The 23013-nt window shown below is 45.0% G+C and overlaps 1 protein-coding gene across 3 annotated transcripts in view; it reads right to left on the reverse strand.

Moving 5' to 3' along the window:
* The window catches only part of Pag1 (phosphoprotein membrane anchor with glycosphingolipid microdomains 1), a 159254-nt gene that overhangs the window by 86327 nt on the left and 49914 nt on the right, over positions 1–23013 (reverse strand). For all 3 annotated transcript variants that reach the window (XR_003378244.1, XM_026786694.1, XM_005361806.2), the window contains exon 2: positions 6447–6501. The gene's annotated coding sequence lies outside the window, so the exon portion shown is untranslated. The remainder of the gene's footprint in view (positions 1–6446; positions 6502–23013) is intronic.

Consider the following 23013-nt stretch of genomic DNA (forward strand, 5'->3'; position numbering starts at 1 on the left):
GAGCTGGACCATAAGCCTAGTGAACATGAAGAGAAGGCTGTCTGGTTGCAAGGCAGAGCTGGGAACTAGGAATAGAAAGCAAACACAGAAGGGAGGGGTGAAACCTTCATGGCCAACTCCAGATCTGGGCAGGATTCCCCCGGGCTGTCCACGCTCTGCCTGCAGCCCCAACACTCTCCATCCAAATCCTACGCCACTATCCTAAGACCTAACTCTTCAGAGTGAGAACTTCCTCTAAGTATACTCATATCAAGGCTGAGAGTGCTCCAAGGCGAGAGGTCTTGGATGCATCGGAATCGGGTAGGCACTGCTCATCCATCCCTGCATCGGCTGCTGGGCAAAGGACACCATTAGAACGACTTCTTTGTCGCCTGCCGAGGCAACTGAGGCACACAGGGGAGGAGGGCTCTTCTCCAGTTATGTGACACATCAACATATTAGAAACCACGCTTCACCCCAGCAGTCTGAGTTCAATGTCACAGTACATTAGAAATTGGGGTGTGTTAGAAATGGCTCTTTTGATGTGACATACGTCCCCCCACTGTTTCCTGGACTGATCGATGGGGTAAAAAGGGGCTAAGGAGTGAAGGGGCCCTCGAATTGAGCCAAGCACAAGGCTGAGGAGAATGACCTCTTAGCTGACCCCTTAGAGAAGTTTAGAGTTAATTTTTAAGGAGGGGCAAATAACCAGAATTAAAGAAAGTAGGTTGTGTTGACAAATGTCACAAAGACCTGGCTAAAGCTCTACAGGAAACAGCCCTCAACATGATGGTGAGATTCCTAAGACCGTACCCTTTCATCTCCACATGGGTCACCCCTGGCCTTCCCGCTGACATAGATACATCAGCCAGAGACCTCCAGAGTCAGTCCTGAGAATCTGCTTTTGTTCAGCAGGGAGATGTCCATTCATACATTAGAGAGTGCTCCCAGAGCCTGGGTGAACAGTTCTAGAACACTCCCAAGCTTTGCGGTTATCAGTGTACAAAGCCGGGGCCCAGCAAAGTCCACGTGACACGCAGAGCTCAGCTACTGTCATGTGCTGAGACTCATGACGCAGGAACTCAGACTGCACTCAAACCTCAGGCAACGGACTAAAGCTCCAGCCCTGCAGGACACGTGGCTGCTTTCAGGGTGTGAGTCTGCATACCCAAGATGTGTCTCCCTGGTGCAGCTTCTAAGGGAGTGGGAGCACGGAAGACTGTGGAAATCAAGACGCAGTGCTTCCCAGTCTCACAAGCTGCCACTCACCGGTCTCTAAAACAGCAACCAGCGCCTATGAAGAATCTTAGTCCCAGAGAATCCAGGCACTTGCCTTAGGTCACACAGGGCCAGAAGCAGAGAAGGCAGTGTCTACGTCATCTGACTCCCACCCAGCTCTACTCTGCAAAGGTTAAAGAGTTCAGAGAAAACTAGTGTCTGGAATTCTATGTAATGATGCTCTGGACACTAGCTGCATTTTCCAGCCAATAGAAAAACAACCAGTTCAGGACACAGGGAAAATTTGACATGTAGCTTCTAAAAATAAATTCAAAAGCCAAACAGCAAGTTTTCATTTGATAAATACTTTTAGGAAAAACTTTTAGGAGTGCTGTGTTGGTTCCTTTTCCATGACAGACACCACGACCAAGGCAACCTTTATTACAGAAGAGAGAGGGGTAGGGGTCAGTCACCATCACGGTGGCAGAAGCATGATAACAAGAGCAGGGGCTGAGGGCTCACATCTCAAACCACAAAAGGAAGCAGAGAGAACAAACTCAAAATGTTGCAGGGTCATACCTGGGAAGACCCCTCAAACAGTGTCACCAACTGGAGACCAAGCATTCAGAGCCTGTGGATAGGAGGGACATCTCATTCAAACCACCACAGTTACATAAGATGTATATGGCCTAGCCACACACAGAACCATCCATACGTTTTAACAAATCACCAACACTCAAAAGTATATCGAGAGAGCACATTGACGAAGAGTACCTCCTGCCCAGGGGAACCCTGGAGCCCCCTACACTGTGAGGCAGGTAACAAGGCCTTTGCTTGAGTTACAGACTGGGTGTCAGTAGAGTACACGGCCACAGCTGCTCGGGCAGCTTGTGGTTCTGAGCGACCCATTGGGCAATGCAGGGTTCACTTTTCGTCACATTCCATTAAGGTCTATACGCAAAGATGCTCAGGAGACAGGGGTGGAGGCTGACATGCGCTGTGCTTCTCATTTCACACGCGGAAGTGCAGCAGCATGCTCCTCCTGAGTCCCGAGGTCACGTCACGTTGCAGCCCCCCCCCCCCCCCCGGCACCAGCACATTGATTGCTGAATCTTAGTAAAGCTTTCCTGCAGCACGGTTTTTACACTGCTGTAACTCCTGTCTGACATCATCTCGGCTTTATGAATAAATACACCTACGCTCTGGGGAAACACTGACGTAAGAGGAATCAATACCTAGCCTGACCCACGCTCTCCGGGTATCTTCGAGTATCTTCGAGTTCAGTGCACCCAGTGAGCAAGGCCAGGCTTGCCCCACTGACAGAGTGTATGTACCCGCAGCATGCATCAAGCAGCCTCCCACTGCCCCCAAACAAACACCATCATTCCATCATTCCTCTTTTCTCTTAACATAGCTGATATTTCAAAAAGGAAAGATGAGAAAGAGACAAAAGGATGGAGGAGAGAAGGGTGGCAAACTCTTGCTGACTCCATCTTGTGAGCATCTGAGAAGTAACTGTAATTCCCCTGTGTTTGTGGATGTTTTGCACCACAGCGGGGTTTATAATACTTGCTTAGGAGAGACTGGAAGGTGACTACCAACCAACTTGGCAATAGTGGTAATGTGCAAACCAAGAAATTTTATTTTTTCTCCAATCATCTGCAAGCGAATAGTCATTTTTTTCTGTGATTTAGAACATAATAAATATGGGGGATGAGGCAGAAATAAAAGATTAATGAGACAGACTGCAAAGTATTCTGTTGACTGCTAGCCCAGTGATAGTTAATTTACTGATCTAGACTACTAGCCAAACCTTTCTTGCTGCTTTTGGATGCTTTTCAAGGTACAGGCAGGTTGCTATTAAAATGAACTGCTTTCAAAAGTAAAGCTAGCAGCGTAGGCTGAAATTCACCTCGTGTTTCTGAGCCAAGAGGCCAAAATTCAGAGAAAGGATGGCAAGAGCCATCATTCCCTCAGCTCTGCTGTCGCCCTCCAAGCCAAGCAGTGGACGCAGTGGCTGGAGTTCTGTGGAGCCCGCAGTAACCTCTGAAACGGAGTCACTTCAGAAGGTCGGGGCTCCTGCCTACAACAGTATGAATTGAAAATGAATCCCATTATTTCTCCCTGGCTCCTCAAATGTTCAACTCATCGTTGTGTTAGCTGTGGCTTCTCACAAAACACAATTTTGTTCTGGACTGAGAGCCGACACTTGCCAGGGAAGGACCGATTCTGTCTAACAGAGCTCAGGGAACAGGAGATACATGTGAACGTGGGAAGCACACATCCAAAACATGGGCGTGATAGAAGCCTATAAGTAAGTTGGGGTAATTTCAATGTTTATGCCCAAATTACGTCATCAAGTGGCCAGCATCAATGGAGGTGGTAAAGACTGGCTGAACACTTCCAAGGTTGAAAAGGTACCTGATTACAAGTTCAGAAAGGATTCAGCCAAAACTTTAGCACTGATACCAGCAAAAGAGAGAAAGAGACCTTGGATAGGTTCTGATGGTACTTCCTTACAACAGACACAAAAAGCAAAGAGAAAACAAAGCTATATTGTTGACAACAAACAGTGCTTATATGAAGTCAGGGAAAGAACAGCTTGAGGTCAATCTCTTCTCATGAATATGTTTTTAAATCAGTCTCGGAGATGCTTTCATCCAAAGAAATCTGAATGCTCCAGACAGCTATTAGATGCTGTAGGTACCAAGATAGCTTTAAGCCTTGCCTTCAAGCTCAAGATCCCTAGGAAGGTCATATACAGACGATATCTGCAACAGAGTGTGTTAGAGACACAGCCAATAACTGTATGGATCCTGCGGGACCCAGAGAACCAGGGAGAAGTCCTTGAGCAGATGGAAATTGAGGTGGGTCTTGAAGGTTGTTCTAGAATTAATGAGGAAAGAAGGGGCCAGAGCATTCTCAGAAGTCAGAACAGTGTGCAGAGAATGACGTGCTTGTCTTAAGAGGCATGGCATTCTGGAACACTTGAAGAAATCCAGGCCCATGGGAGCAGGGTAAGGCATGCTGGAGGGGTGCCCAGGACCGGCTCCCCAGCCAGGCGTCTGGATGGGATCTGCAGGCTACACAGGCACAGGAGTCCCTCTGTGGGGATCACGGGCAGTCCTCAGTGAGGGAGTCTCTCGGAAAAGAGCTACAGAAGCCATCAGACTGGAACTGTGCACATGGCAAGGCCACAAGCAAAGCACTGACTGGCGGCAGCAGAGGAGACGAAGGTCAGAAAGACACTTGCAATGACGATTAGTGACATAAATATGTGACCAAGTAATCACCAGTCCTGCTTCTGGAACTTCTGCAGTATTATCTTAAATCCAGAATCTGGGGGACTGAATGGGGAGGAGGCCATGCCAGGGCAGAGATTTCTGGCTTGAGTAACTGGGTCAACAGGGATGCCATTAATTGGAGTATTGATTCCAGGAGAAGCAATCAGCTACAAGCAGAAGAGGAGGGAGAAGGTGGGGGAGGCAGTTTCACTGTATGCCCAGTCATTCGCAGAGCTGCTTGGGACACATAAATAGAGATTATCAGACAACTAGGGACAGGAGTTTGGTACAACAGAGAGCAAGCTGCAAACTCACATTAATTCACAAAGAAAACCAAAGACAAACAGAAACACATTTCTGTTGTAAAAAGCTTAAGAGTGAGGCCACAGGCACAAAAGGAGCAACCAGCGCTCTGCAGACAGTGGGGGTGGGGCTGAGAGCACTACAGATGCATCTGATGCCTATTCCAAATGCATGGTTTCCCCGTTAAATCTCAATGTTCCTGACTGGAAAGTGTTCTGCACTCCAGGTCACCACTAAATGTGCAAGGCAAGTTGCTCTAGTGGAAGCAGAGTGCTTTAGAGAAAGTATTTAATCCCTGAATCAAGACTCTTGTCAAATGTCGGGAGATCAGAGGAAGGCATTTGTGGAGTGCGGATAATCAAAGCCCTTAATGCACAGATTCTTAACCTCAGTTAGCTAACAAAAAGCAACTGTTTCTAGGATCTGTAGCTACACTGGGAATGACTCAGGTCTCAAACTACAATGACCCCCTTCTCCAAACAGCAAAGACTTAACTCAGAATTTCTCAACGAGTGTAAGAAAAAATTTAATTAAAAGACAGTGGTTTATTTTGACCAAGTTCTTTCTATGAGAGGCTGGGAAAACCCCACCGGATGGACCCTTTCCCTTGTGAGCACAGAGGAACTGGATAATGGTGTGTAATGGGACCAGGTCAGGCAGGCCAGAACACTGGAGGTTTCTAAATCTTTCAAATGGGTGGACATGACACTTCAAAGTCCAGGATTCATTTTAAAAAGTGATCATCTTGTAGTAATCTAATTGCTAAAATCAAATATAGAAAATCTTTGTGTTGACTTGGCATTTGCTCAGACTCACGGATTTGACTCTGGATTAGATTCTGTTAACAGGCTGGCCCAGTCCAGGTCACCCGGGGATTTCTGTGTCAGTCACCACAGCCTCATGATGCAGTGGAGGGAGCTGTGTGCACTCTCTCCACCCTCCCACCAGTTAGCACTGCCATCTCACGATGAAGAAAGAGACTGAGATGGGGTAGCACTGGCCGTGGCCACAGAGGTCTCAAAGAGCAGAGTCAGATGTTGAGTCTGGCGCTGATCAAAGGGAAGCATCATGGTGTAGAAACTGTGCCTGCTGTGTCTTGGTCCCTTGTCTTTGGATAGGAAACACCCCACGTGTTGATGGCTCGGTCAACAGTTGGTGGAGCTTTTGAGAGGGGATTTGATTAAAGGGCTGATTCCATCAGTGGATTAACTAGTGATGGATTCACTGCTGAATGGGCCCTTCGAGAGGTGAGAGAAGAAACAGGATACTGGGGATGCCCCTGGTAGGTGGAGTTTGTCCTTATGCCCTTCCCCTCTGGCTTCCTGGCTGCGAGGAGAGAGCAGCATGGACACCACACCCTTCAGTTGGTCTCACCAGTGGCCCCAAATGATGATGCTTCTGATTCAACTGTGGTCCATAACAGACCTTTCTCCCTGTTTCTCTCAGGGGTGGATTAGAGCAACACAAACAGACTAGCATCAGCAGTCTCTGTGGCTGAGCACTTGTGATGTGTGGCACTTAAGATGGGCTATCTCACACTGGCTGGAGCTGCGGTCCCCAAATGAAGAACTGATGTCTGCATTCAGAGTTACACTAGAAGCAACTAGTCAACTGATCAATATTAGAGATGATAATGTGGATGAATAAATACCCCAAACTTACCTCTCCCCAGCGCCAAAGTTTGTTCCACTGTTGAAATCGGAGGACTCAGTTTGTTCTAGAAAGGAAAAAGAGGAAAATATTTCATATTGGACTAAGACTGTAAAAATGAAGCATAACATTATTACCTTCTCTTTTACTTACTGAGTATTATGCAGTAAAGGAAGGAATTGATCAATAACTCTTTAAACTGTAGCATTTTAATATAAGTAGAAAGGAGTCCTAAAGGCAGAAGTTAAAGTGTGTTCTTAAAATAGCCAGAGTCTCAGACAGGAGAGATGGATTTGTGGTTATGAGCACTTGTTCCTCTTGCAGAAGACCTGAGTTCAGTTTCGAGCACCAACACAGTGGATTAGTGACTCAGCTGCCCATGGCTTCAGCTCCAGAGAATCAGATAGACTTTTATGACCGACATAGGAACCTGATACGCATGTGGTACATGTATATACATGCAGACAAAACACTTATAAAATAAATCAATCTAAATGTTTTTTAAAAAATAGTCTTATATAGTACCCCATATATAAGATACATGTACACTGCACATACCACTGTATATATAAGCAAATAGAAACGATACATCAGACACATGTGGTATTTAATTATGTCAATGCCTTTCTTGATTCATTGCCTCCTTCCTCCTCTACCTCACAGACTCCCACGATAGGCGTAATTTATCATTGTCATAAACACAGACCTGGGAGATGGGCTAAGGTACCACAGATTCAGACAAAAATAGCTAAGTGAGTTGTGTGTGTGTGTGCGTGAGAGAGAGAGAGAGAGAGAGAGAGAGAGAGAGAGAGAGAGAGAGAGAGAGAGAAAACGCACATGGGAAATGAAAGGGCAGAGAACCATGTGCTAATTGCTGGCATAGATCTAGCCATGGTATTTTATTCCCTCAACTTGAAATACACTGTATTTTAACACAGCGTCTTATGTTTAAAAGTAAGATTTTATCACTTATAAAGATCCCTTTCTGCAGGAGGAGGTGTGATTCAAACTTGAGAAATTTCAACTCCAGTCTAGAATTCTGTTTTATAGGATGGTTCTTAAGCAGACTTGGTAAGTGGCGCTGTATGGTGGTGAGTCACGGGAGAGTGAGGGAGAGACGCGAGCTGCTGGAAACTGCTTGGAAGACGAGCACTAAGGTAGAGAAGTGCCTCTTCTGTGCTTTTAATTTGTCCCTGTTTTAATAAGCTTAAAGGGGGAAAGAAGGAACTATTCTTAGAAAGAAATTATAAGAAAACCAACGTCAGAGAGGGCGAAGAGATGCCCAGGTGAGACTTCATGGGGACCAGCAGGACCATAGCTTAGGGAGGGAAGAGAAACAGTGGTGCTCACATAAGAGTTATGGTCCTATGTGAGCTGCTCAGGTCAGAGCTTGCCACCCTACCCTACTTCAAAGACCCCTGGCCATGGGGTCTAAAGCCCTTGGATGTGTGCACCAAGATAAAAGGGCAGTTGAAGGTGAGAGACAGTTACTCAGCAGGAGAGGCAAGAGCGGGTAGCCTCACACCCCACTGCTTCTGTTTGCAGTGATGCAAGGCCACAGGAACTCCTCTCAGTCATCTGCTGAGGAAACTCCCAACCCAGGACTACTTAGGGCCACAACGCAGTGATACTGTTCTGAGAGGTCCCCACACAAGCCAGAAAGCCCATCATTTTTAAAGGAGGTGGAATCTCAAGCTCTGAAGACAGCATCAGAAAGAAAATCTTAGGAATGCTACTCGTACAAAGTGGAGACGGTACAGGGAGTTTCCTTGCTGACTTACTACACTGGCATGGGACAGACGGTACAGGGAGCTTCCCCTGCTGACTTATCACACTGGCATGAACAGACAGTACAGGGAGCTTCCTTGCTGACTTACCACACTGGCGTGAACAGACGGTACAGGGAGCTTCCTTGCTGACTTACCACACTGGCATGAACAGACCCTCCCTCCCTAGCCAGGTGCCTGCTCACCTCAGCCCCCTCAGGTCATCTAGCCAACTGTCTACTTCACAGATTCTGGCCCCGGGGACTGAAAACACACTATAGAAGACACAACCAATAATCTAATTCCAGATGTCCAGGTCTCATGAGAGATACGCTCCAAAGCAGGTACACTCAATTTCATGAAACAAACATGAAGACATGTAAAGCCACAGATTAACCCCAACCCAGTAATTGTGAGGGAATTTAATACCCTGCTCTCTCTGATGAAGTAAGGCACAGAAGGGTGGCCCAAAGATGACACATGCAAGACATTCCACTCACACAGTGAAGGATTCACACTTGCTCAGCAGCGAATGCAACGTCCTTCAAAACAGGCCATCCTTTGTTTGTTTGTTTTCCAAGACAGCGGTTCTCTGTGTAACAATCCTGGCTGTCCTAGAACTTGCTCTGTAGACTAGGCTGGCCTCAAACTCAGATAGGCCTGACCAAGTGCTGAGATTAAAGACATGCACCATCACCTCTGGCTTCAATACTTAACAATTATAGGAAAATTGAAACAACACCCTGCATTCTATCTCCCCAACATAGAATAAAGCAAGACATCAACAGGAAGAGAAACTACAGGAGACATACAAACTCATGGGCACCAAACTACAGGAGACATACAAACTCATGGACACCAAACAACACACTCTTAGATAATGAATGGGTCACTGAAGAATTCAAGAAGGAAAAATTTTAAAAAAATCTCTAGAAGTTGAATACCAAAATCTCTGGGGTACAATGGAGACAGTTCTAAGTACATTTACAGTACTAAGTGTCTACATAAAAAATTTTGAGATCTCAAATAACTAAATGAGGTACCTTAAGGCCTTGGAAAAACAAGAATAGCCCAAGCCCAAAGCAGCAAATGAAATAATAAAATCAGGGTAGAAATTAATAAAATAAAAACAAACAAAAACAATACAAAGAATCAAAATTAAAGTTAGTTCTTTAAAAAGATAGAAGATTGACAGTCAAATTAACTGAAAATATCTAAAAGCAATAAAATTAGAGATGAAAAGGGAGACATCACTATACAACTCAATGAAATTCAGAAACCGTAAGGATGTCTATAAAAACCTATATTACCCTAAATTGGAAAATTTGAAACAATTGAATTTTTAGATGCAGATGATTTATCAAAATTAAACCAAGATGAAATAATTTAAACAGACCTATAGCCAACAATAGGATTGAAGCAGTGATATGAAGTCTCCTAACTAAAAAATGACCAAGGACTATATGGAGTCACAGCAGAATTCTACCAGAACGTCAAAGAAGAACTAAGTGCATTACTATTCAGAACATGAAAAGAAAGAGTGCTTCCAAACTCTTTCTAGGACACCAAAACCCAGATAAAGACACAACAAGGGAGAAAACTCCAGACAATCTCCCTGATGAACATAGATGTAAAAACTCCTAATAAAACACTGACAAATACCGATCGATCAAATGGGCTTCATTACAGGAATGCAGTGAATATTCTCCTACATATACAAATAAATGTAACTCATCAGTTAGAGGGACCCTATCAGTTCTTGAAGTCCTAGCAGAACAATACACAAATAATGCCATGTAAATAGAAAAGTAAGTAAAAGTATCCATACTTACAGATGATATGAATCCACACATAAGAGACCTTAAAGACTCCATGGGAAAAAACCCTCATAAAGCTGATAAACACTTCTAGCAAAATGGAAGTAGAAAAATCAATGTACAACAACTAGTAGCCTTTTTATATTCCAATGGTAAAAATACCGAAAAAGAAATTAAGAAAACTACTCCATTCATAATAGCTACCAAGAAAATAAAAAATAAAAGAAGTTGAAATCAATATAACCAAGGAAGCAACGACTTCTATGATGAAAACTTTGACACTGAAGGTAAAACTGAGGAAGACACTAGAAAATGGAAAGACCTCACATACTTACTATGGATCAGAAGAAAAAAACATTGTGAAAGCAGCCACCCTACCAAAAGCAACCTACCAATTTCAATGAAATCTTCATCAAAATTGCATGAACATTCTTCACAGATATATAAAAATATTTAATTTATATGGAAGCACTGAAGTCCAATGATAGCTAAAGCAATCCTGAACAAAAAGAGCACTGCAGGAGACAGCACATCCAATTGAGCAATACTACAGAGACACAATAATCAAAAGGGAATGATACTGGCGCAAAAGCAGACACATAGATCATGGGAAAGAATAGAGGACTCGCATGTAAGTCCACACAATTACAGTCACCTAGTTTTTGACAACAGTCCCCAAAAATATGTACCTGAGAAAAGTCAGTATCTTCAACAATGGTGTAGGGAAACCTGGATATCAACATGTTGTTAAAAAAAGAAAGAAAGAAAGAAAGAAAGAAAGAAAGAAAGAAAGAAAGAAAGAAAGAAAGAAAGAAAGAAAAGAAGCTGGATCCTTATATGTCCTGTTACACAAAATTCAACTCCAAAGAGAACAAAGATCTCAATACAAGACACAATACTCCAAAACCACTGGAGGAAAATGTAGGAACTCTAGTAACGCAGGAAATAAGACCAACTTTTGACAAGTGGATTTCACGAAACTGAAAAGCAAAGGCAACCCACAGAATGGAATATTTTTCCAGCTATATGTCTGATAAAGGATCAAAATCAGTATCAGTATCTATGTAAAAAACACAAATAACCGAACTCCGAAACAAAAATTGGCCCAAATTTAAAAAACAGGCTATGGAGCTAAACAGAGATTTCTCAATGAAGCAATACAAATGACTGGGAAATGTTTATGATGAGCTCCATATTCCTAGTCATCAGGAGATCATATATGAAAACCACTTCAAGATTTCATCTCCTCCCAGTCAGAATGACCACCATCAAGGATATAAATGCAGCCATGCTGGCATGGATGTGAAGAAAGGGGTTTGTACACTGCTGATGGGAGTATAAACTAGCACAGCCATGCTGGAGATCAGCCTGGGTCCCCCAGAAACAGAAAACAGGCCCACCACATGACCACTCCCACCCTCCCAGGGCTTTACAGCCTAGAGACACGCTCCATGTTCACGGATGCTCTAGGCACAATAGGTAGGAAATGGGATCGGTCTAGACGTCCACCAGCTGATGGATGGATAATAAAAATGTGGTATACTCACAACAGGATTTAATTCGTCTATAAAGAAGATAAAATTATGAACATTTCCGTTAAATATATGAAACTGGAAAAATCGTTCTGAGATAACGGAAGCCCAGAGAAATACTGCGTGTTCTTTCTCATATGTAGATCCTAGCCCTGACCTTTTGGTTGGCCTGTCTAGTTTGATGTACCTCTAGAAACCAAAGAGGGGCAGTGGTTAAGTGCTGCCTTGAGGGAAGGTGGTAGCATACAGGTGAAATGACTGCACACAAGGAGAATGCTGGGGATGGGAAGGCTTACTCAGGGAGGAGGTGAGCAAGGAGGGAGAGGATAAGGGGACCAAATGATGTGGGTATGAGAAAGCCACATGGAAACCAACAAAGAACATAGAGAAAGTGTGGACTTATTTCTGCCAGACTGGCTGGCTCGCAGTTCCCTGGGATCTACCTGTCTCCACCTTCCAGTGCTGTGCTTACAGATGTGCACTGCTGAACACAGCTTTTCCGTGGGCCTGGGGATCTCATGCTTGCAGGGCAGGCCCTTTACCCACTGAGTCCTCATCCTAATCCTCAAACTGTTCCTTAAAGAAGCTGGACAACTAATATAAGAAAGGAGGATCTTATAAAAACCCTTGCCATTAAGCTGGAAACCAAGTGTGCTCATAAAGACTGGCAATTCTTGCTAGCGAAATGATCTGACAATGTGCTGTAATCTCACCCCGTTTTTGTCCATGGCCTGCCTCATTGTTCTCAATGCTCTCTTCCTTTGTTAGAGTCTAGTGAAGAGATAAGCTGTACACACCAGTGTAAGGCTTATGCTCAATAGGACTTCTCAATTCATGCCCTGCTATCATTACAGCTGATAGACTGGTGGAGGGGGAGAGGGGCTAGTAACTTTTACCCCAATATATGACAATCCAAAATGTGTCGAGTTTGGACAAATGCCCCACATGAGGCAAAATCACCCCAAGTTGAGAACTGTTGGTCTAAAATGAGTACATACTTATTAAAACACAACAGGACTTCTACCCTAATGTCCGTCTTACATAGAGATGGCAGTGTGAGTGGGGCCCTCTGTGAGGAAGCAGACAGAGAGAGAGAAGCTGTATTCACTAAGCCCCGATTAGAGTCTTAGTCAGCTGTGAGGTTAATGGTCTCACCTGCGACATCCTGTGTTTCCTGATGCAGTAAATCTTCCTTAATACCCTGAGAGATAATGAGTTAGTGCATGGTAAGGATGGAACGAAATGCCAAGCTCTTTGGCACACACTAAAAATAAATGTGGCTACAACTTCTATACACATCAGTGCCTCTCCTTCACCTTTAGTGGACTAAACGCCTAACTTCTTGTCCTTAAGAAGCGCAGATTCTTAATGCAAAGTCTTGCATTTTATGACTGGGTCATCACCATCTTAGAGCCAGACAGTTGTTTGGAGGACGGGAGGACACAGGAGTCAGAGGCCAGGCCAGAATCACTAAATGCTAATCAGTTGCATCTCTGTGTAAGTGTCCCAAGAGAGAGAGGAGCAATACTACTGTGGTGGTCTGAAAGAAAATGGCCCTCAAAGGGAGTGACATTATTAGGAGGTGTGGCCTTGTTGGAGTAGGTGTGGTCTGGGAGGAAGTATGTCACTGTGGAGGCAGGTTTTGAGGTCTCCTATATATGTTCAAGTCACACCCAATAAGATCAATCACTTCCTGTTGCTTGCAAGATATGGAACTCCCAGCTCCCTCTCCAAAACCATGTCTGCCTGCACGCCGCCATGTCCTGCCATGGTAATGGACTAAGTCTCTCAAACTGTAAGACATTAAATTAAATGTTTTCCTTTATAAGATTTGCTGTGGTCATGGTGTCTCTTCACAGCAACTGAAACCCTAAGACAGCTCCCAAGTCCAGAACGATGAGATTGACTAAATCTCCACTTCAACTACCAGCCTTCCTGAGATCCTTTAATGAGATGTGATGTGGGAGGTCCTTCTGTATAAGTGTTGCTTTTACTGGCTAATGAATAAAGCTGCATCGGCCAATGGCAGGGCAGAATATAGCCAGGCTGGAGGAGATATATAGAGAGAGTAGGTGGCGTCAATGAGAAACCATGCAGCTGCTGAAGAAGGACACCCCGGAACTTTACCTGGTAAGCCACAGCCTCGTGGTAATACACAAAATAGAAACTGGTTAATTTAAGATGTAAGAGTTAATAAGAAGCCTGAGATAGTAGGCCAAACATACAAAGGACAGAAAGCTTTGAATGGAATTTACTGTTGGGTCATTTTTTTTCTTCTTATCTTTAAAGGGCCTGGTAGGCAAACAGTTTTTACTAAATGCAGCATTAAGTTCAAACAAGTCCCAAAGCCAGGGCCTTCCTTAGCCTATCTATTCACAAAGGACGAGAGGTTTTGAAATACATATGTCAACACATGCTTTTTCCTAATTCTGTTCTAATCTAACCCCACCTCAATAATTATTCAAATATTTTAAGCATCTCCATATACCTGTCACTATGGTACCTGGGGTTTTGATATTGATCAAAACAGACTAACTTCGATGTGAGATGTCCTTTTGTACATGTGATGCTTTTATTGGTTGATGAATAAAGCTATTTGGCCAATGGTTTAGCTGAATAAAGCCAGGCAGGAAATCTGAACAGATATATAGATATAGATATATCGATAGATAGATAGATAGATAGATAGATAGATAGATAGATAGATAGATAGATAGATAGATAGAGTAGGCAGAGCCAAGCAAACTCCATGGAGCTATCTACCAGGTAGAATAGCTGAGATGCTCACTGAAGAAACCAAAGGGTCAGGGGCACCCAGGAGTGGCTGTGACAGTAAGTGCAGGAGTTGGGAATGACTTCACTGACAGAATGCTTGCTGAGAGACCATGACACAGTGGGGTGTCAAAAGTCAGAATACCAGTTCACTAGAGTAAGGAGAAGGAAGGATTTGAAGTTTGAAGAGAAGACTGTAAGGGCTACCCAGCAAAGGAAAGAAACATTTACTTGGCCCATGGTTTCACAAGGATTTCAGTTCATCATAGCGGGGTAGGGTGGTTGCTCTGTTTATGGAAGAACATGGGCAAGAGTTGCTGTTCACACCAGCTAAAGCCTCAAAGGCCTGTCCCCAGTATCCTGTTCCTACCAGTCAGGCGCCATCTCTTAAACATTCCGCCGGCTCCCCAAACACTACCTGAACTGGTGAACAAGCTCCCCAAATGTGAGTCCAGGGAAAACACCTAGATTCACAATGTGATAAAGGGAGCAGCTGGCAGTAACACAGAAGAGGGGATTAGTGGTCTGCTGCTGAGGGGCTCCTGTGAGCAGGAGACCGATTAGCATAGCGGTATAGATGTCCTCTGTCCTGCTGCCAGCAGAGGTGGGGGGGGGGACTGGAAGAGGAAAGTGGGGAGAAGCAAAGACTTGAGCCGGAAACCAAACAGTGATTACAATGAAACACCATGCAGCCCAATCCAGAAAGCAGGAAAGAACTGGAGGGCTAGCAGAGAGTGACAGAAAGATCAACAGGCAGTGAGTATGTGGGGGTAAGGAGGAGACAACAGAGAAAGGGATGCTTGCAGAAAAAGTAGGTTAGATGCTTACCACTCAAAATACAGTCTTTGAACTGGCAGCTTCAGCAATACCTAGGGGTTCCGACCCATAGAATCTGCATTTTAATACTGTTGCAGGTGATTCAAGTGTACAATCAATCTGGGGAAGAATAACTGAATCGCTGTTGTGTCCACACCAAGGTGAATGACCCTGTATTTGCATTAGAAGCAGTAACACTGTGTCAGATGGCATGAGGGCGGGCTTCTGAGGTGACGCCTTCCTGGGGCCTCTTTCTCAGAGTTAGCCCCCACAGTTCATTTGAGTGTCTTGAATGTCCACTAGTCTGTCTCATGCCCTTGGTCTGCAGGCATTATACTCTTGTAATGTAGTTGGTAGGTTTCAGCCTCGTTTTTCTCCCCTTGTCTTTCCTCCCTGGCAGCAGGTGGAGAGCATCCTTATTTCTTGCGACCATAGTCCAGGTCCACTCCTCCATTCTCCTTTAACTAAGGGGGAAGCCAGAGGTGCAGTTTCCTCAATCCTGCCTGCATAACTCTGTATGTTCAGTGATCTAGTAAGAGACATTAGTGCAAAATATACAGAATTGCCCTTCCCAGCTTTTTAAAAGTTTAGCTTTCCAATTCAACAACCCTCATGGTTCTGTACCTTTTTTAATATGAGTAGGCTGTCTTCCATTGTATTGTTTTTTTTAATTCTCTCTCTCTTCACACACGCGTGCATGCACACGCACGCACACGCACGCACATGCACACACATGCACACACATGCATACACACTCACACACACACATGCACACATGCACACACATGCATACACACACACACGCACACACACACAGAAAGCAACAGCTGTGTGTGACAACACAGGATGAAAGCTGAGGCTGAGCCTAATTAATGGCGGCTTTGTCCCCATGGCAGCTTTATTCCTAATAAACAGGGTGACATTTTATTAACCCAGACACAACCTCCTGCATAAAGACTTGCATACAAAGCGGTGGAAAATCACAAATGTGGAGTCTCTTATTTTCTTTTTTCTGACACACGATTTCAGGGGCTGTCACATACACCAGGATTCTTACGGTTGCTGACAATGATCGATTCTGAGGCCTTGCAATTCCAGACACCTTACTAGACAGTTTCACCCTGCGCACCTGGGCCTGTGCACAGTACTGTACGGGAGCCATGCTAGAATCGCTCCGCGGGTAGGACAACCACAGTCGGAAAGGTGAGCTGATGTAGCTTACCAAAGGTTTCTCCAAGTTCCAAACCAGCGTATCAGATGTCACAGTGACGCCTTCCACAGATGCATGCTTGCATGCTGAGGGCATGACACATAAGTTTTCTCTGTATGGCTGTGTTCCTGTGTGCACATGAACATGACTAAATATGGTATGTGATCACAGGAATAGGGAGGTTTAAACAAAGGGTCTCTGATTTCACTACTAATCAATATTTGGTTGCGATACCCTCAAAAGTGCATATGAGCATTTTTTTTGATATATGATAATTCATCTCTTGCTGAGTTAGGTCAATGGAGATGCCATCCTAGCCATCACTCTGCTAACCAGTGATATGGTATAATAAACCGGCTATCACCATGGGTACCAGAACGACGTGTCCAGCAGCTTGCCTGCCTGGCCCTCAGGAGTACATCAGCTCTGTTGCCAGGAGGCAATGCCAGTAACTGCTGCTCCTTTGATCCTCCCTCCATCAAGGAGACCGAGTGCTTAGGCTAGGTCGGCAGACAAGTGTGCACAGTTAGTCTCCCTCCGTGAGTTAATGACCATGATGCTTTGGGCTCACTGCTTTCCCCCTCTGTATTGCTCACTACCCTATGACTCAGAGACAGCCATGTCCAGCTCTCCCCACACTGCTTCACAAGAGCAGCGTGCGGGTGACTGATGCGGCAGAGCCCAGACAGGAAGCTGGGAGAACAGTTTATGAACCTGTGAGGACACACTCAGGGTTGTGACACTGAGCCAAGCCAAAGCTCCTGCACATTCGCGGGACCAGAATTTCTGGGCTGATGAGATATTTCTTTTGAAGTCAGTCAGGCTAGAATCAATCAATCAACAAGAAAAGCAGTTCAGAAACTGACTTCTTCCCTCCCAGCTCTCACAGGGAAGAGAAACCAAAATCTTGTTTTTATTGTCAAAAACATAGGGCAAACTTTTGAGTTTCCTAGAGATTAAAAGGAACAAAAGATGTACGAGTACAAATATTCTAAGGCCCATCTGAACACATGCCTGTTTTATTTTAATGCACCCAATGTCAGAATGGGCATATATCATAACTCCATATTTATTACTCTCTCTCTCTATTTCTCTGACTTAAATTGCCAAGTCTGGTAAGCTTTCTGGAATGCATGTGAAACTGTTATGCATAACTAGACATTAAAGGGTGTGTGACAGAGATAATTATGAAGAATGGGGATTGTTGATTCCTTGGGAGGCACACGGTAAAAGGCCCCTGTCTTTCCTACAGTGCCATAGAGCCATCTAGTTTAGCAGACGTCTGTGCACAGGGATCCGCAGAACTAACTGTTGAGTGGCTGTGGACCAGCAAGTATCAACAATGTTAGGAACACCCTAATAGAAAAATGAACCCCAGGCCCGAACCCATACCTACTGAGTCAGGATGCGCAACTTTACAAGACACCACAGTCACTACTATGCTCACTAACGTCTAGGAAGCATAGCAAGGCCCATCCAGCCCAACTGCTTCATTTTACAAGTGAGGAGGTCTCAGGCCCAAACAGGCTGAGGGACTAGCAGGGTGTAACGCGCCCTTCGTGGGACGCCAACATCCAGATTCCAGGGCTCTATAGCCTCCGGCTCACTCTGCAGTGCTCTTCCTCACATGACCCTACTATTGGATGCTGGGATTTAAAATGTGTATGAGCAACACTCTGTGCCATACAGGGAACCATGCTCGTCATGGGGTGGTTCTTTCTTTAAAGATTTAATTACGGGTATATGTGGTTGCAGGTGGACTTGTGTACATGTGAGCGCCAGTGCTTACGGAACTTAGATGAAGGCGTTGCAGTTTCTGAAGCAAGGGTTACACTACGGGCAGTTGTAAGCCGCTTGTCATGATGCTGGGAATTTTTCTGGAGCAAGGGTTACACTATGGGCAGTTGTAAGCCGCTTGTCATGATGCTGGGAATTTTTCTGGAGCAAGGGTTACACTATGGGCAGTTGTAAACCACTTGTCATGATGCTGGGAATGGAACTCAGGCCCTCTGAAAGAAAAGTACCTGTTCTTAGCAACCGAGCCAACTCCCTACCCGCCACCTGTACATACACACACACACACACACACACACACACACACATATACACACACACATATACCTGTATAGGCCCTAAAAACACTTACAAGATGCTAGGGATGGGCATGGGGAAGAGTACATCTCAGAAGCAGGCTTGATCACCTCATGCTCCCTGGGACTGATGGCACGTGGAACTGGACACCTTCCTTTTGGGGGTGAGCTGGAAATCCCCATATTTCTACATATCTCTGGTGTTGGGACTACTATGTTAAGGTGTGTTACTCTGTTTGTGTTGCATTTGTTTAACTCTGTCACGCTGTGACACTCTGCCTGTCTAGGACACCTGATGGTCTAATAAATAGCTGAGCAGCAAACAGCAAGGCAGGAAAAGGGATAGGCAGGGCTGGCAGGCAGAGAGGGTATATATAGAGGGTTTTGGAGGAGAAGTATCCCGAGAAAGAGGAGAACACCAGGGGCCAATCACACAGCTACAAAGCAGTCCAAAGAATAAGAGTAAAATGTACAGAAGTAAGAGAATGGGAAAAGCCCAGAGACAAAAGGTAGATGGGATAATATAAGTTAAGGGAATCTGGCAAGAAACAAGGCAAGCTACGACCAGACATTTATAACTAAGAATAAGACTCCGTGTGGGGTTCATTTGGGAGCTGGGTGGTGCCCCCCGAAAAGAGCCCAAAGAGCTTAACATCCTATTACTACACTCTGGTCCAGCGATGCGGCTCTGACCGTAGCCCTCCTCTGACTCTACTCTTTATCACATGCTTCAAAGTCCAAGCTTACACGTGGATTTGCCTTGGCGTTCTGGAGCTAAGCAAACTGCCAAACCCTCGAGGATGTGTATCCCAAACAAGATTAGAATCTCAAACACAGGAACTGAGTTGCTACCGATATCTTGGTTTTTCTAAGCCATCCTCTAGAGCAGCTCTTTCCATACCTGCCAGTCTGGATATCACACACTTCCTAAAACAGGCTTGGAAATGTCCATTTCTGAGTAGGAGAACTTGATTATGTTATTTCCCCGAGGTTTCAGCTGTGAGAGCAGCCAGAGGGAGAGGACATTCAATAATACTCAGACTGCGTGAGTGTTGTGCTACTAATATTTTAGGAAGCTGAAAGGGACAATCTGTCTGGCAGGCATCTGTCCTCACTCACGTGTGCACAGCAATGGTCCCCTCCCAGCAGATGGTAACTTTTCTGGGAAAAATTAATTTCTCCATATGTGAAGAGATTGCATGTTTGTCCATAATCAACACTTTGTCTACCAGTTGAGGAATCAGAAAAGAGCATGTTGGGTATAAATGCGCTACACTGAAGGGGAGATGGCTTCAGAACGGCAAGAAGGTAGCTGAATCAATAATCCGAGATGTGGGGAGAATATTAAAATGTTGTTGGAAACACTGTGAATCGTTAGAGAGGACGAGGAACTGATCCATGTTCTACAGATTCCTAAACAAACCATGAGGTCAAACTGTTGCTCTCCTGAACTGGCTCACAGCTGGGGCTCTTGCCCTGGATGCTACTAACCTGTCCCCTCCCGCCAGACTATCTCCGCTATTCTCCACCTACCCAGTCCAAATCTGTCTTTCTGATCTTTTCAATCTGAATCTAAAGCCTAAGGTTTGTGTGTACCAAAAATAAAAAGTAGGTCTTTGGACTACAGACTGTTTTAGATTAATGGTGAGATTGTTATCTTCCTCTTCATCACCTTGCACCTCTGGTATACAACATCCATCTTCACCTTCTAGACGTTGTCTCTACCACTGCTTCCAATGTCCACACAAGACACATACTTGTACATATGTAGAAACATACATGCACACACACACCCCACCCCACACCTTCCACCTGAGGGGAAGAAGGGAGGTACCAAGGACAGAAGAAAGGGACCTTCGCCTTCTTCGCATGGATTTCCTATCTCACAGGCCTGGGGAGACATAGAGAAGTGGAGAGAGCAGAACGGTGAAGGAAGTTACTTCATGCTCTTGGCACACTTCTGAAATACTCCTCCTCTCTGCACTCTGCAATATGATGAGTGGAATCTGAGATTCTCTCATAGCCCCCGAGTGTTTGGGACACTAAGTCCACAGGTGGTACTGCTCTGAGAGGCATGGAGCCTTTCAGAGATGGGGCCTAGCAGGCAAACCAGGCCCCCAGAGCAAGGCTTTGGCATCTCTTGTCTTCCTCTGGCTCCTCCTTGTCTCTGCTTTCTGATCTGATGTGATCTGAACAGCTGTTGCCACAGGCTCCTGATGCCATGGCCTGAGCGACTCTGCCCCAGTCTGAAACACAGTGGAGCTGTGAGCCCAGACACACCCTCCCTCCCTTAAGTGTGCCTAGCAGCATTGTCACAACAGTGCAGAAGTCCTTGATGCAGCAGCCCACCCAGGGAGCCCAGTGTGTGTGACAGAGTGGGATCAGGGCAGGAGGAGGTGGTGAGAGGCTAGAAGGAAAACACCTTACTATGCTGATCAAGACTTCAGATCTGCGCTCTACCTTTCTTCAGGACAGCAGCTGCTGAAAGAGGGGAGAAGAGTGAAGCCCCACACCTCCCTGCTCCCCTCAAAGCCCTCAGAAGGGAGAAGAGTAAAGCCCCACACCTCCCTGCTCCCCTCAAAGCCCTCAAATTTCCTTCATCCCCATCTTGTGTGCCCTCTGCTCACCTCCACACTGCCCCTCCACCATGACAATCCTCCCCACAATGCGCGCTGGTTCCTCCCCTACATCCTGAAACCCAATCATCAGAGCTCTGTAAGAGGGTTGGAAGAGCAGTTCCCTAGAGAGAGGACCCAGCTTTGTGGACTTGGGAATCACTGGCCCTGCTGCCTCCCATCCCACAACAATCAAGAGAAGACTGTAGCACCCTTAGAGGCCCACCTTAGAGGAGGGTCACCTTAGAGGAGGCCCACCTTAATGACCCACCTTAGCGGTCCACCGGTATAGATGGATGAACTAGCTCTCAACATACAAAGTTAAGAACATGGAATTTATTTCCTTTGAGTTTTTTGATATACATCATTTAGTTACATATTTTTGGCATACATAATTTAGTTTTATATTTTTGTATACATTATTTAGCTGTATGCTCTTTCATATACATCTTTAACTATATATTTTTTCTAGTGTATATGCTTACTCAGGCAAGGAGGCTTAATCATTCAGCCTGCTTAAAATCAACTTCAAAAATTTTAAAATCTGTTAATAATGAATGATACTTTAAAAACAAATACCTAAGAAGAACTGCAGTTAAAGCAGGGGTAGTGCAAAATCCCAGCACTCAGGAGACTGATGGAAGGTGGCTGTGTGAGCCTGACTCATCTGGGATGCACAGAGAGTTCAGCAGCCTAAGTCAGAGTATCTCAAAACAACACAAAACAAAACAAAAACACCTTCCCATAGCAACCAAAACCCCCAAACAACCCCACCCTCAAACCACAACAAAACAAAAAAACCTAGGCTGGTTAATTCCCCTGCACATGGAAGACTCTTCTCTGGGTCTTAGGAATGAGGAGATACAATCTCACGACTCTTTCATGGCCAAGGTCTTCCAAAAGTGTTCTATGCCACAAACAGATGTATCTTGAAAATGGAGAGCTAACTGTGTTTAGCACACAGGCTAAGTCAGAACAGACATCTAAGGGTAGAAGTGGGTCCTCTATGAAACATCAGGAAGAGCTCGTGTCTGACAAGGTCCCAGCTCTTGTGCCATGAGCCTTCTTTCTACTGCAGCAGATACTACGAGCTCACAATGCACCGTGCACTGCTCTCTGCCATTCATTCATCTGACGGCCCTGTTCCCACCCATACCACATGACCCCTCTTTACAGACAAGAAAACTGAGCACCGAGAGGTGAGCTATCTGCTCATGCTCACCATGGTAGGAGGAAGTGTAGTAAGGAGGCCCCTTGTGCATTTCCTGGCCACCCAGACTTCCGGAAAAACCACACAGAAACTGTATTAACTGCTTGGCCCATTAGCTCTAGCTTCTTAGTGGCTAACTATTGCATACTAATCTCCACTGATCTGTGCATCACCACGTGGCTGTGGCTTACCAGCTAAAGTTGCAGCATCTGTCTCCGGTGGAGCTACATGGCTTCTCTCTGACTCCGCCCTTCTTTCTCCCAGCATTCACTTTAGTTTTCCCTGCCTAACTCTTTCTGCCCTATTCTGCTATAGGCTCAAAGCAGTCCTTTACTAACCAATAGTATTCAGAGCATAGCATACAGAGGGGAATCCCACATCAAGGAGGAACAGTGAGAGACAGAAATTAATACAAATAGTTTGGTTCTAGATTACAAACTCAGACCCTCACCGTCTCCTGTATTTTACCACTTTTCCCCCATTTCTTTATCTTCCCTGTGCAGATGCTGCCCTCAGCAACACTAAGGCTAAGAAGTCACTGGTCTGGGAAACCCAGGCTGACCTCTCTACCCAATAACATTCACACAGACTGGCAGTCAGAGATGGCCCAGCTTTGACCTTAAGGAGCCCTTCCATTCCTCCATTATTCCTTTGTTGCTTTACTTTTCCTTAGATAAATTCTCATTCTTTGCTAAATTTTAATTTGTTTCTTTTCTTTTTTTTTTCAATCATAGGAGAGAGCATGAATGCT

The sequence above is a fragment of the Microtus ochrogaster genome, linkage group LG5, assembly GCF_000317375.1.
Source record: "Microtus ochrogaster isolate Prairie Vole_2 linkage group LG5, MicOch1.0, whole genome shotgun sequence".
NCBI lineage: Eukaryota > Metazoa > Chordata > Mammalia > Rodentia > Cricetidae > Microtus > Microtus ochrogaster.